This window comes from Sturnus vulgaris, chromosome 11, assembly GCF_052056855.1.
Source record: "Sturnus vulgaris isolate bStuVul1 chromosome 11, bStuVul1.hap1, whole genome shotgun sequence".
NCBI lineage: Eukaryota > Metazoa > Chordata > Aves > Passeriformes > Sturnidae > Sturnus > Sturnus vulgaris.
Window position 1 is genome coordinate 10,504,381 of NC_142253.1, and position 16,314 is coordinate 10,520,694.

The window sequence follows — 16,314 nt, forward strand, 5'->3', positions numbered from 1 at the left end:
ACTAAAGTTTCCCAAATCTCCACCTAAACTTCAAGCTTCAACTCAAAATGCTGATTCCAAAGTATCTGCTTATGGCATAAATTCCTCCTCACTGCCCTGTCTCCATGCAGCTGTTCTGTATTTTCTGCTCCACTCCATCTCCCAGCTGGGCTTGTAACAGCAATATTGTCTCGTTAATATGAGGTCTTCTTGTCCAGAAGAATTAGCACTTGTAGAAGTGAGGAATCTGGACAGCATAAATGGGTCAAAGCTCTGGAAAATTATGACACCTCCCTAGAAGCAGAGCCCATGTGTTGGGAATGAGATGAGAGCAGGGAAGAAAAACAAGATAGGAAGTCAGTGGATAAAAAAGGAGGGACTTCACTAGGTGATGGGGAAAGATGACACACGCCTTTGGTCAGTAGAAAAAGCAAGTTAGTGAAAAAGAGAGAAGGAAAATCGGCTTCAGAATTTGGGATCTTCTTCCAACAAATTGTAAAATTCCTGTAAGTATGGCATTAATTGGCATATGATCCTGAGCTGTCATTCCAGCCACTGGGTGCTTTTGTCATTCTCTTAGTTCCCTCCAGTAGCCCACTGGCCCTTTAGGCACCTGACTGTGCCACCCCAGCAGCTCTGCACCACCTGCCCCAACCTCCAGCTGCCTTCCAGCAAATCAGTCCCAGGGGCTGCCCAGAGGCAAGAGGCAGAAAAGGAAGAGCAAGGGAAGAGGGATTATTTTGGCCTTTTTTCAAAGCAGGACAAGTGCTTAGTGTTAATATGCAGAATGCCTGTATATCTCAATTACACACCTCCCACAGGGGCCTATTACAGCTACCCTGGGCAGCCAACATGTGTCAGCAGAGCAAACATCCAAGGCTATCCCAATGTACTCCAAAAATAAAAAGCAGAGAAAGCAGGACATGAGCCTGTCGACAGCTGCTTCTTTCCTCCCCTGCCCCTTCCCCATGTGGTTTTCAGGTCTAGCTGCCAGGCCCATGCCTTAGCAGTTTAACGTGTGCATGAAATTGCAATCCCCCCTGTCTCTCCCTACATGGTGGAAACTGGGAAATTAGCATTGCCCCATCACAGCTTGTGCAAGTTCATGTTACAATTCTGTGTTGTTTTTATAAATGGTTGATTGGAAGATGGGGGGAAGACATGGAGATTGGAAGGGAAGAAAAATGTTTTTCCCGTACAAGAATGATTTTTGGTGTACTGATTCCTCCCTGACAAACATATTATTCCCACAGCCTGGGTACCTGAAAGGCAGAAAAAAATTAAATACATCCTTAAAAACATAAAAACCTTACCCTCAACAGAGATTTGTGCCCTAGAAGAGGCAAAAAAATCACTGCACTTCTGTACTTTTGTTATTAAGTTCCATTCAAAGGTGCTCAGAAACAGCCACAGTGGAGAACAACACAAACCCAAAGATGGATCTATTTGACAAAGTGGGTCCTGGAACTGATGATCCACTTCACTTTTAGTAACACCTTTTAACTTCTACATCTTCCCCTTTCTATTGCTTCCTCAACCCATTGACATTTGCATTGATCCCAGAATATTCACTGAGCTGAGGTTCCTGGTAGAATTTCACACAAATGCAAAAACTGAAGAGAAATACCTTGAATGAACAAACCATGCATGGGAAAAAGGGAAAAGCCAATTCTAGTAAATCCTTAACTGTGAATTTACTGGGAGCTGCCCAGTGGAGCTCACAGCTTCTGCTGGTTTTTTGGTTTTTTGTTTTTTGGGTTTTTTCTGGTTTTTTTTGCCAACACTGTCCTTGCACAGCAGTGCCAAGATTGGAGGCCTGCTGAAACCTAAATGTAGAGCCACAGCTGACACCCTTCCTGTGGCAAGAGGGTTAATGTGACAGGGATGCTGTGGCACAGAAGCCAGGCAATTGTGTGTCTCTTCTGTTCTCTACTTGATTTCCTGTGATTGAGCAAGGGAGAAAAAATATTCAGAATTACTACAAATAAGTGCAAAACATTTTGAAATGCCCAAAGAAAATCCTGGTTAGAGAGCAGCTGTTGACTTTATGTGGCCCAGAAATAGCTCCTGTCTTCACAGATGTTTTCCTGACATATTATCCCCTGTATATTACTGCACCTTCTCCGAACTATCTTGCTCATCCTTTCACTGTTTGCTGTCACATCTTTCTATTATCTGAGAACATTGTATTGTTATCATTAGTCTGATGCTTATCCACTCTTTGCCTTCCTTTTTATCTTACCTAGCCTGACTGCATTTCCGACCACGCAGGAAAGTGATTGTTGGTCGGAAGAAATTCTTTCTGGCTATAATATTTTGCACTTTCAGGTTTCTGGTCCTGATGGATAGAAAGTGTCTTTTTTTGTCCCTTGCCACATATGGAGCTCAGGCAGCAACAATAAGTGAGCTTCACTTTAGGGGAAAGCCCTAGGGTCAGATTTAGGCTGTTCTGTAGCTGGCACTTCTGAGATGGTTTCATATCTCCCTCCTCTCGTAATTCCTAAATCAAAGCATTTAACTCTTTTGAAAATCTGATTTATTCAAAGCATCTGATGGAGAGGCAGAAGAAAGAGTTCTTAGTGTGAGAGTCTCTGTAAGAAGAAGAAACCAGGTGATTTTACATTGCCATATTGCCTCAGTGGGTTCCCTTCACCTCACGTGGAGCAGGAAAGCAGCAGGCTACTGCCAGGCTCGGCACTGAATGCTTTCTGAGCACCACAAAAGAAGCTGTATTATCTCATCTGTAGGCATCCACAGCTTCTAGAGGGATGTGAAGGTGTCCCCAGAAGCGTATGGCCATGAGATGCCACCTCCTGTTGCCCAGCTTGGCTGCCACCAACATCTCTGTCTATAAGCACTAACAACTCCCTGTGTGATGGACACAACCACCATGATATCTTCAGCCTTGTGTCAGCCAGGGGCAGCTCAGCTTCAGAAAACAGTTTCTAGCCTGAAGATGTTACAATAGTCCTTCATGAGACTGTGGAGATGTGCTTACATTACCCCAAACCTCATTATTTCCTCCATCAATTTCCCTTTTCTTGTATAAATTAGAGTGAATTACAGTATTCATTCGGAATAATGTATAGCCACAAATGGATTCACATCAGTCAGAAAGGATACGTTTATTCATGAACACTTGAGTGTTTATTTCAAGAATATTAGTGGGGATAAATGAGCTTCAGAGATACTGGTGCTGTTAAGTAGCTGGGAGTATTCCTCCTGGAAGTGTACTTCAAGATTTTTTCAATGGTTCCTATTTATTACTCACACAGTGGATTAGCAGAGCACTTCCACATGCTCCCAGACGATTTTTGAATAAAGGGGTTCCTTTCCTTTTAATATGTCCCTCCCATCTCCATCCCAGCAGTAGAAATAAGACTGTACAACATGGATGGCCACTTGTACAAGCAGTAAATCAGAAACAGGTCTTACTCATTGCAAATAAGAGCCATTCATAGATGGAGCAGCATTTGAATTTGGCTGTGCTGACAATAGTTTGAACAGTTGTGAAACTGCAAGTAATCAACACTTTAATAAAACTCATAATCTGCTTGCAGATAGTCTGGCAAGGAGAAAACTGCTAAAGGAGCTAAATAATTTGCAGAAATAATTTTCAGTGGATAATTTGACCAACTCCAACATGATATGGTATTCATGTGCAAAAGCTCTGAAAAACCTTTTCTCAATGGCCTGCAGAAAATGACTACAGATTTCTTATGGCTATGGATCAGAGGTGCTTTCGATGTTCATAAAGTAGAGACAGTATCTGTAGAAGACACCTGTCCAAAGGCATAATCTATTTGTGCAAACCACTGAACTTTTTCATTTCCATGAAACCTCCTGGCTTTGCAGTGCTTTGCACAGAGTCTCCAAGTTTCAAGCACACACTTAAAAAGTTAGGATGTCATGTGAGTATATCAATTTATTGCTATACTGAGTTAGATTCTGCCTGAAATCTGTAGCTACATGAGGCTACACACAGCAGAGACTCTTGTTCAAAATACTTAGCTAATAGTTTACAGGGTGACTCAATAATTTAAGAGGATTAGTAGCTGGAAATGAAGCCTTGAAGCTATGCACCACTTATTTAGTTCCACTCCAAATTTACAGTCATCTGATGGTTGTTTGGTGGTCGAGGGGAACTGAATTGCCACCTCCATACTCTTTTGTAGGAAACTGCTGTGTACTTATCACAGACATCACATCACAATCACAAATGGCTTGGCAGTGTTGCAGCTGAAAAAATCCTGCAAGGACTGGCAGCTCAAAGGTGATCTTCTAAGGCTCCACATGCAAAAGGTGTATGGGAGACAATTCTGTGGGGGGCCCAATGTGAAGGACTCTAATAGGGTCCCACAGGCCACTTACCCAAATAATGCTCCTAACCTGGCTGCAGATTGGACCTGACCCCACCTTCCCATCTTTTCACCAGCTTAGGATGCCTCTGGGTCTTTGCCTACCTCCCTTTCTCATTCACTGCTCCCCAGAGGACAATAAGCACTTTAGAAACTGCTTTAGGGATCCTCCACAAGGATAAAACAAGGAAACCCAGAGACAACAACCTAATCAGCAAACAGCTGAGCCAGGGATAAATTCACATGGAAAGTCTGTGTTTGTTTATTACTAATGGGTAACAGAGATGATAACCTTTTAATCCAAAACCATAATGAAATATGCATATTTGTTAATGTGCAACTATAAAATGCAAATCTTGCAACACAATGGAGAAGGGCAAAGAAAGTACTCAGCACCAATACTAATTTATTCCTTTGGCTTCAGACATTTATTCAAATTGAGTTGTGTATGTAATATAAAGTCAAATGAATATGTAATTGTAATGTATATGTATAAACATTTTCATCTCAAATATGCAAACTGTTTATCATAATAGGAAGTAATACATATTTTGCCGAATAAAAGGTTACCTATTAAAATATTTTTACACTCTTCCCACCCCAAGCTTTTGTGCTCTCTGTAAAAGGTCTATTAACATAGAGACAATTTCTGATTTTCCCTTTTGAGTCACGCTACCCAAATTCAAAAGATTTAAAGTATTAACAAAGTAGAATCAGAAAGACTTTTACATGAAGATTTTCTCTCTCACTCTCCTCTTTTCCAAGCTACGCAGAAATTGCTTTCCTAAATATCAATTTAAAACACTGGCTAAAAAGCTGAGCAATTTTCCCCTTCTATTTCCAGCCCCCAAAGAAACAGCTTTCCCCTGTTGCTGTTGGAGTAACTACATATTCATCTACATATTCATGCAGGAACAACTAAGCTTTATTGTTAGTCCTGGTCACCACTGTGTTTCTAAACTGACTCTCTGGCAGTTTGGCAGCCTGACAGCTCAAACCAGCTTCACATGTGAGAAGATCTGAATCAATTTTTGAATATCATAAATAGCAAAGAAACCAGGAAAATAAAGATTTGAGACAAATCATCTTTTCCCAAACTCACCTGAAATCAAATCTCTTCCTGCAAAGGAAAAGTTGGGGTAGTTTTCCTTCTTCTTTTCTTGGTGGGACAATCATGCCCCTGATTCATGAGCTATTGAGCCATGAGGAGTATTTCTGTCTGAAATTTAGCATGTATTAATTGTCTGAAACTTGAATGCATTGACAGGAAGTCAACAATAATATTTCCACTGGCTTCACTAAGCAGTGGACCAGTGGAGTCAAGGTAGAGCACAAACAATTTTGTAATCAACCTCCACCCATTTCTTTCTTTGTCTCTCCTGACTCTGCTATTCACTTTCCCACTGCTGCCATAACTCTATGCTGCTTTTAGTCAGCCCTGCCTGGTGCATTCAGCATTTTCTTCTCTTGTCTTCCAAACAAAACATTTCCCACCTCTTTGTGTTTTCTGACTCTCCCGAGGACCAGAGCCATGTAGCAATAACCAGAAGAGAAGAGGAAATCCCATCACTATTTATAGCCTCAAATTCTATGAATTCAGGAGTTCTAGAGAAGCACAAAAAGTGCTGGTGGGTAACTAAAGCTGAGTAATTTTCCATTCTCTTTTACACATGCTCCTGAAAATGGAAGGAAAGATAATTTTGATGCAGGGCTATAGCATAGTCCCAAGAAATCAGTACAGGAAGTGCACAGATTTTCTCTTTCCCCACCGCCCTGAGCTAGACTAACACACACTTAGAGCAACATACCCAGGTCTAGTGGTTCATCCATCCCTGGCATGAAGGTCGAGCTCCCTGTCCAGTCAGGAGTCACCATCCTTCTTGCTAATGTGGTTAATCCCTGCAGGGTGGTTTAGAATTTCCTTGCTGAAACCTCTCCAAACTCCAAAAATACTTTGGCAGCACTCCCCAGGGCTGCCACAGCCACCGCACACTCACACACTTGGAGAGCAGCTATTAAACTCCTTGAGAAAAGCAAAGTGAGTCTCTTTTCTCCCTAGCATTTATTTGCTCAAATCATTTACAAGGAAAGCAGCCAGAAAGCACCATGCTTAACCTGTTTCTCCCCACTTGCCCCATCCACAGGGACAATGCTCTGAAGACAGCTTGTGTAGGAGAAGAGGTCTATTTGCTTTTGAAGAAGGAGGGTGAAGGAGCAAGGGAGAAAAGCCAGCAGGCCAAATGAGAAGCACTCGTCTAGAAGTCTTCCATCATTTAAGACTCATAAATCATGATGCAGATTAATGAGAAATTAATGCAGTGCAGAAATTACTGGGGATGAGGAGCTGTCGGTCAGCAGCAGGAGTGACACAAAGCAGTGAAAATCTCCAAAAAGAGAGAGGGCTCAGCAGCCTGGACCAGTTCTTTAATGAGGAAAGACAAAGAGGTCAGCATGGGAACAAGATAGTGTGTGGCTGCATCAGGGAGACAAGGGGCACTATTTAAAAATCCTGTCAAAAGACTCTCTGGACTGATTTGTATTAAAGCCTTATTCATATCTTCTAATGAAAAATCCTCCTGCATGGAATCATAATATATAAGCCTTAAAAGAGAGAGAGAGAGAGAGAGAGAGTGTGTGCACAAGAGCAGAGGGGAGGATATCAAAGGAGTAGAGGTTAATTTCACTATGCACCTCCTCTGTTTGGGGGAAAAAATAACATAGACAAGGAAAATAGCCTACTTTACTTCATGTCCTTTCTCTGCGATCCTCCAGTGACATTATTTTAAGCATTTAACTTTCTGATAGCAGTTAGGCTGGTCACATTTTCCCTCCATTTAGTGGCAGGTTTTGAGCGCATCATTTAGTACTGCAGTGGAAGTGATGGAGCATGGGCATGATAGATGACTCCCTTCCCTGCTGCTTGGGCTTTTGGGGCTAACAAGTATCTTACCACGTTGCTGGTTCAAGCACTCTGAGGCTCTCTGAAAAGCAGGGCATGCAAAGGTGGGGAGAGGGTAAAAACTGATCTTCCTTCTTATTATTTCACATTCAAGGGAGCTGAGTACTGTCATCTTCTAAGATAAATTTTCTCTCCTCTATGGAAAGTGTTCTCGCTATGAGTCCAAGTCAAGAAAGTGTAAATTGAGTCCCTATGTCCCATCGATGCAGATTTGCAAAGGCAGTGACAGAAACCCGTGGGAGTGATTTTGGAGAACGTGGCTGTTCCACAGCAGGTAGGGAGTCTTTATGCAAATACTGCAGTCGTACCTTCATTTACAGCTCCTGTTGGCCCCACTGCCCACAGGATGCCTGTAACCATAGCAATGGCTCTGGTGGAGGGTTCTCTGTTGTGCACAGAGCAGACAGTGGCAGCTGATGGTATCAGCACAGAGGATTCTCCAGACAGGGCCCCTGTAGATGGTGAGTGCTTAAGGGGAGAGCACACTCCCAGCCCAGGCAGATGGCAATCCATAACACTGATGGTAAGTCAGGCAGACAGCAGAGCTCAGACACCATGGGATGGGTATGGGAAAGGAATGGAAAGGGAACAGAGGGTAAGTGAGGATGAATGTTCAGCTGACTCAAACATGAATACACCCAGGTGTCACTGTACACCACACCTAATGGAACTCAATAGCCTCAGTTTAGCTTCTGCTTGGTTCATCCAGGTTTTCCAGCTCTGGGACAAGGCTGAAGGAAAGCTGGGATGTGGCCTCAAATGTTGAAGCATTTTGGGAGCACACTGAGGACAACACAGAGCATTGCATTTGTATGAGCTGTATCCAGACTGGAGATGGTGCCTTTATGTGAGCATCTGAGAACAAACCAGACACCAAAGCACACAGAGTTTGTTATTTGTTTGTTGCAGTTCTGGATGCAATATGACATACCTGCTGACCAGTGGGTACTAACATCTTGTGCACTGGAGCTCTAACACTCTTATTTTTCATTCAGGGAGGTGGAGACCCGCATAGAATGGAATTTCTTTTAGCCTAGGGGCACCACAAGTCCCTTAGACACCAGGTAAGCCATACATTTGTGTAGATATCCCCTCTGACAACTTCTTCTGTTTTTAAGAGATGTAGTCTTTAATATTGCACCATCGGGTGGAACATCTTTTTTAAAAATCTGCTCACATGCACACATGCACAAAGGATAAAATACAAGTGGGGAAAAGAAATCACAAAAAGGACTCTATTTATCAAAAAAACAATGGTTCAGTAGTGGCAGTGAAATAGAGATATTGTTACTTAGCGATAATAAGGGAAAAAAGGCATTGTCAAAATGATAAGGCCATTTCTGTTGTCTCCCCAAGTGATAATATCTCTGCTACCACTAGTGCCTGAGTATTGTTAGGATATTTCATGGCAAGTGTTAGACAGAATAAGTTATTCACTGAGCCCACAGCAAACTCTGAAGCCTCCAACTTCGCCTCCCCCCATATCCCTCTTCACACAGCAGCATCTTCTTTAATACCTTTGCAGCAGTGGTTTCTATTCCCCATGGCTTTTCATCTGCTTCTGCTTAAATACAACACCGAGTCAGTTGACAAGGTACCTTTCACTGATAAGTAGCCCAACTTTCTCTTGCGATAGGTCATCAGAAAGCCAGACTATCACATCTCGAAAAATGCAGGAAATGCTGGTAAAAGTGCCAGTGAAATGAGTTAGGATAAAGAAACAAAAAAAAAAAAAAAAAAAAAAAAAAAAAAAAAAAAAAACCCCAAACAACAAAAACAAAAGACAAAAGTAATAACATTGTAACAGGAATATAGAGAGCAGCTGAAAATCTCTGGAAGACACCCTGATGTTCTTGTAGAGTCTAGAGATAAAATTTACCCATCCACGCAGGAGCAGAGGTTGTCCTGTTGTAGGACTGTGACACAAAGGTGCCTTCAGTAGAGCTTTCATTCTCTCCTTGCAGCAGAAGAAGAGCCAGCCCCATCACAACTCCAGCCCCATCACAGCTCCAGCCCCATCACAACTCCAGCCCCATGGGAGCTCCAGCCCCATGGCAATTCCAGCCCAATGGCAATTCCAGCCCCATGACAATTCCAGCCCCATGGCAATTCCAGCCCCAAGGCAGCTCCAGCTGCTCCAGTCCCAAGCAGGAGCTGGAGAGCAGAGCAAAGCTCAGTCCTGCCCAGCCAGCCACTACCTCCCTGCAGCAGTAAACAGAAAGGGAGTGAAGAGAGGGAGAAAGTCTCATGCAGAGGACAAATATTCCTCTTTTGTTAAATATAATTTTCTTTTCTGTATATATCATCAACATAACCACCAGCTGATGGAAACCACAGGGTCTCTGTTGCCCGCAGCACTTGTTCTGTAGAGGCTTTTTTATCTTGCAGACCATCAAGAAAAAGAAATGAGGGCTGGCAGAAGAGTGCAAGGAAGGTTTAAACCACCACAGAGGAGCCTCTACAAGCAGAGGTTGTGTGCTGCCCATGCCAGCCTTGAGAAATTCTGCAGGTATGGGAGTCACTGCTTGGAAAACCGTGCATTCCAACAGCTCATGCAGGAGGGAGAGCAAGCAAACCTAGCCAGGAAAAAATATCCAGCTAATAAATCTAAAAGCAGCCTCATCCCCCGCAGGGGAACAAGGATTATGATTTTGTACTGGGTCACACATCAATGTCCACACTGTTTGGGGCCAGAAGTCTGTTTTCTGCCTCTGCTCTGGGAGCCAGCATTCCACCAGGGGCTGTGTCTTAGAAGGAATGGGACAGGGAAATACAGTGTCCTGGGCAAGAGACACACAGTTCCTTCTTTCATATGCCATTCCTAAAATCTGGGATGGCATAGTGTCCTGGAGACTTCCTTCCAGTTCTGGAAAAATGTCCATTTTCCAGAATTGTCCTGGCCACTGAAGACACGGTATTATGTCTAATTTTTAATCACACTTTACAGCCAGTCAATAAGGAATATTCCAAATCTTGGAAGAGAAAATTGCTCAAATTATAAACTTTCGTTGCTCAATATTGAGTAATTAATGGGAAAACAACTACAATAGCAACAACAACAACAAACCCACAAAAAAAAGCAGCAATTCAAACACAGAGCCATCTTCCTCGCTTTTCTCTACCTTGCTTGAGCATAAGGAAACTGAATTCCTGGCACATTTTTATGAGTCTCACTTTAAAAAGTCTTTGTTGAATCTGGATCTTTGCCCTGTCCTCTGCAAAAACATGAGCAGCCCCAGGCAAGTAAAATGCAGATTGTGGCTGATGGGCAGCGTGCAGCCAGCTCTGGGGCTGGGACATGGCACTTCATCACCCACACAGCACACGTGGCTCCAGAGTGAGGACTGTGCCTCCCCACCTGGGCAGAGTCATGATAAATGTTTACAAATTATCTTCTCAAATGCCTTCACTCCCTTCTTTGGAGACAGCTAGTGATGCTTCCAAAAATAAATGAATAAACAAAAAGATCAGCATCCTGCAAGCTCCCCGTGGAAGGTGACATGGGAAGCTTCAGCAGAAAAGGCTGTGGAGGAAACAGCCTGGGGAAGGTTTGGGGTTTTTTCCTTTTTTTTTTTTTTTTCTTAATAAATATTTGAGTCACAGCATGGGAATTGAGCAGCAGTGTGGTAAGTATATCAAACACAGAGAATCCCCAGATTATCTGCTCTGAAGGTATTAGCTGGCTGCAGAAAACAGCCATCTTGAACCCTTGGAATTAGGAAGGGTGCAAAAATATGAAAAAGTATTAAATAAGGTGTGAAACAGCATCAGGAATAAAACAATCCCTATCAAGCCATCTGAATAAACAGGATGAGAAAAATCAACATTGCTGCTGCTGCTGTTTGGCTTCCTGCTCCAGTCATTCTCTTTACCCCTTTTCTGCACCCTTACCTGCTTTTGAAATCAAGCTGGCAGAGTGCTGTGCAGCTAATCAGGATGGGGTCCAGCTGCTCTCTTCAAACAATTCCTGCAATGCCTCACTGAAATCATCCCTCTCCTCTTTGTCTCCAGTTTACATCTTCCTGAGGCCTTTAAAAACCAGGGTGTAATGTGGAGCTTAACAGTTGGCAAACACAGGTTTAAAGTGAGCTTGTACATTTGCAGATTGATCCCAGAATGATCAAAGATAAATAATCTCCCCAGTGCTCCTTTGTAAAAACTAATGAAACCTGGGTGGGGGGAGATAGAGGGAGACAGTGCAAAGCAGGGTTCCAGTTTCCTGAATTTTTTTGATCACTTCATTGCAATTACTGAAAGAACTTTTCCCACCCATCCCCCTCTTCCTGGCACCTTCATTCCCCTCATTTCCAGTTGATAGCAGCTCTCCATTAGTGCAGCACCCTCTGGTTTGGCTGTCTGTGCCCATGTTTCACATATTTTATGGGCAAGTGCACACTGGGCAACGAGTGTGGGTGATCTCAAGGAATGGAAAAGGTTCATTTCCCTCCCTGGAAAGTTCCTGTCCCAGCTGAGGCTTCCCTTCCTTCTCAGGTGTGAGCTCTGCTACAGCTCAGGCAGTGGCAGGTCCTGGAACTCTGCTCCTCCCAGACTGGAAAGGGGAAAACTCCTGGCCCAGCCTTTGCTTCCATTCGTCATTCTTGGGCATCTTGAGGGATCTTGGAGTTAGCTGATACTGATTTCACAGAAAACTCTGATTTGGCACAATCCCTGGAAATTAAATAAAACTACGAAGTTAATGGTGCTATTAATGCCATCCCTGGGAGGAATAAAATGTCTTAAAAGAACCTTTGGTTAGCTTTTTAGCCTGCAGCCCTCCCTGACATCTTTGGGTTACCTATCCTGCTCACACAGTGCTATAATGAGCATCATTTCCAGAACAGCCATAAGGGGCACTGAAGGATATCTTCTGAAAGTTCATGCTACTCTCTCAGCTTTGCTAATTCATTAAGCAGAAGGCAGACAGAAATATTGCTTGGAGAACAACCACAGAAGATTACAAATCCCAGAGTTTAAAGTCTTTCCTTTCCAAACTTCTGACATTTTTTCAGTGTTCATAGGCTGTGCTCAGGCAGGCAGATTCCATGTACATAGATTCAATGTTTCATACACTGAAAAGCTTTAGTTCTGCCTTTCACATGGGGAAGAGACTCAAAAGAAAACAGAGCACTCTTAATTGGCCACAGGGTCTGTTATCCATGAACATCTGAATCAACACCAGGACCAAATCCAGGCAATGGCACAGTATGCTACTTTTCCCTGCAGGCTGCTCTCAACACCTGAAAAAAATTTCAGTGCCAGCACTTGCAGAGCTGGACCCAGTCTGAGCTTCACACGTGAGCTACTGCCACATTCAAATGTACTTGGTAAAATAAAGAATTCAGAATGGTACCTCTCCCACCAAAGAAAAAGCAGAATGACCCAAAGACTTTGATCCTGTAGTCTCTGACAGCTGTTTAGACTCTACAAATATGCCTGGCAATTTGCTCTCTGATAGATTTGATAGACTTTATCAAAACTTCAGAAATCATCTCTGAATATTGATAGGGAGGTTTTAGTGGAAGCATTCAGCTAAAAACAAGCCAGCAGAAGTGAGAGAAGGAAAGGAAAGAAAGCATTAGAAAGGGTCATGGCTGGATTTGCTGAACAAATGAGCTCTCTGGTGACTATGAGATCTCATCATACTCCTTTCAATTTTGTTGTAGGAAGCAGCATAAGACAATGAGTGACCTTCAAATACATTGTGGAAATATGCAGGCTGACTCTCAACAAGAAAACCATCCTAAAAGGGTGTAATCAGATTTCCCCACAGGAGATCTTTTTCTATGCTGTTGTTTAATCTCTCCTACCATATAGCTGTATGTACTTTTAAAATAGATCGATCATGCATTTAGAAAAAGAAGAAGGAAAAGAAAAAAGGAACCTATGTGAGGAGGTTTGTGCCCACAACGTCAGCTGGAGTGGAGCAGGGGATTGATCAGAGGCAGACACAGCTGGCCTATCAATTCCTCAAGCTGTGGTACAGGCAATGCAGGTATGGACATGCAGGCAGGCAATACCTGCAGATCCACCTCTGAACATCCCAGCAGCTGCATGCAGCCAGCCCTCCACACCCCCTCACACCTCATTCATGTTTCCTTGCTGTAACCACACCTCGAGGCCACACGGACTGCAGGCTGCTCAGGAATGGGGGATGATGAAATCCCCTTTCCCAAAGCTTTTCTTCTCAAAAGCAACAGGGCAAGTGGCACTGGGAAAGTGGGAATCAGCTCTAATTTGGAGGGAGAGACTTCACCCTCAGACTACAAAGGTGGTTTATAAGAAACTGCCCAGCCAGTTCCCATTCACTTCTGATAGGATTTAACCGCTCAGTTTTAAATTTATTTTAGACCTTCAAGTCAGAGCAGGGGACTCATTCCAACTAAAGAGATATGCAGAAGATTTTTGAAGCTTACCCAAGGCCAAAGTCATCTGAGAGAGGTCATTTTTCTCCAGGGTTAAGAATTACCAACCCCCTAAAACAGTTATAACATCAGGTCCTAACTCCGAGTTCCTTTCCTTCAGCATGAAGTCTTTTACCTGTGTCCCTTAAGTTTAACTTTCGCCCTGATTTTATAAGCAAGGAAGAGTGTGGGCTGGGTCTCTATCAGATGTTTTATCTGCAGCATCCACCCTGACATAAAGACAATATGTCCCTGAACAATAAAAAACTAAATCCCAGACTAGTCAGTGCAGGATCAGGCAGAGATACAGTCTAACTTTACTCTCTATGGTTTACTTTTTTTTTTTCTTGTTGTCTTCCTGCAAACAGGCCCCTGGGCTTTTTGATTTATACTTTACCATCTGAAATGCATAAAAGATGTGGTGCTTTTCCTCCTCCATGAATCTTCCACAATTTTGTTCAAAATTTTATTGAAGATGACATGACAAATTACTGCCCGAGTCAATTTGTGCTGGAGGAGGGCATCATTAAAAAAACAGAACACTTGTGACACAAAAAAAAGAGTAAAGGGAGGGAGGGTGGGGGAAACAATGAGCTCACAACCTCTTTGAATATGTCACACTCCAAAGGCAGTGCTAACAGGATGAGACTGGCAGGCTAATTACCCACACAGCATTTAGGGGAAAGGGAGAACTCAAAAGCTCATTTGACCTGTTCAGTAGGACTGCCCTGTTTTGGAGAGGAGCAGAGAGAGGTAGGGGAGTTCACAGCATTGCTCAGGGCTAAGCCTCCACAGCCTTCCCATGTCTCCAGTGCTGTAACTGTGCCCTGGTCCCCTCACCTGACTACCCCCAAATTTCATGGGCAGATAAGAAACCATTTGATTAGGGCAGGTACTTCACTGTTTGCACTGTATAAAGAATATTTTGGTTTTGGTACAGTTCAGAAAAGCGGACAGGTAATTTCATATAAAGAGTAAAATAAACATATAACATGTTCATTTTATTTTCCCAATGAAAAGCACCATGGTAAGCAGTATTATTATGAGTCATGTTGCCACGTGTTCCTTCTCACACGTCTTTCAAAGGTGTTGGAAGGAGAGCTTGTTTCTGTAGTGAATAGTGTCCCTGGTGTTTGCTTCTGTATCTTGTTTCAACACTTTCTGCAGACAGAAAACTTGCATCCCTGTTGCAGTCCTGGGGACATTTTTCTTAATAAACAGCGATTTGCACTGCAAATGCCAAGGTATCAGCTGGGATCAAATTCTGAAATGCTTGTGAAAATATCTGATTTCACACATGGCTGCTGGCAAAGAAAATATTAGCTGGGTTACCCACAGTCCTGGGTAACACTTGGATCTGGTATGTTTGGTCTCTATTGGTCCTATAGGAATTTTACCTTATTTATTTTCTTTACTAGATCCATAGCCATTCTGGAGTGCCTGATGTCATGTTAATTTAGTGTTTCAATTTCTCACCTAGAACTGAATCATTTCAGGAGTTACTTTGTATTTTACCTTTCACTTCCTAAGAAAATCTGTCACAAATGGTGCTTTTGCACACAGATTACACATTACAGCAATTAGAAGATCCTGAGTATTATTTCTGTTTACACTTGGCTTACTTGGAAAAGAAAATGCAAAAGAACACATGGGGTTTAGCACAAGCAAAATCCAGTGATCTTTTAAAATCACTGCACTAGCTTAACAGATGCACCCTGCCTAGATGCACCTGGAGTGCTGCTGAATTTACAATACACAGAATGTCTGGCTTAAAAAGTCTTCTATTTTAGGAACAGTGACTGCAGGACGCAGCTGCTGTGTTAGCAAACATACCAAGTGCACCTTAATGGGCATGGTCTGCTATGCACCCAACCTGTGTCCAGGTAAAACCAGCTTGGCTCACAGCCAGCTCTCCTCCAAAGGTGTTAAATTGCAGCATTTACCCAGCGGCCACTTCCAAGGACGCTCCCTGTAAAAGGTCCTGCAAGGTGTGTTGCACCCTAATCCAGCTGGAATTCACGTGTTCTGAAGGAATTCCCATTAACTTCCTCAGACCTTTCTAGCACACTGCTAATTTTCACAGGATTTCAGCTGGAAAGGGCTTCCTGAACTGCTGGGTCCAAGACTTCTGTTACTGCCAGCACCATGTCATTCAGCTCGACTTTGGCCTCATTGTCCCTTCTGAAGAGGAGATGGTGACATAACATGGTGGATATAATGATGAGAATATTTTAATTGCCACGCTAAATTCACCTGTAGGGGACTTGGTACCCTTTTTCCTAATTGAAAGGCATTTCTAGCACCTTTGTATTCCTTTACTCAAGTCTGTTGATCCCCATTCTGGTGTTCATCTCTCAGACCATTTTTACCCCTCCTGCAAGAAAAGAAAAAAGTAAACAGAGTGTAATGGGAAGTCTGGGACCAATAGGGAGAGGTTTTACCCTTTTTTCTTCCACAGCTGGAGAAAGACAGGCCCTGGAGAGGGAGAGAGGGAGGTGCTGACTGGAGAAGGGAGCCTTCCCAGAGAAACTGAGCAAGCAGGGATGTCAGATCTCTCTGATGGCTGCTGCTCTAAGGAGGATGGTTTGGATGCAGGGAAGAGGTCTGCACCTCAAGG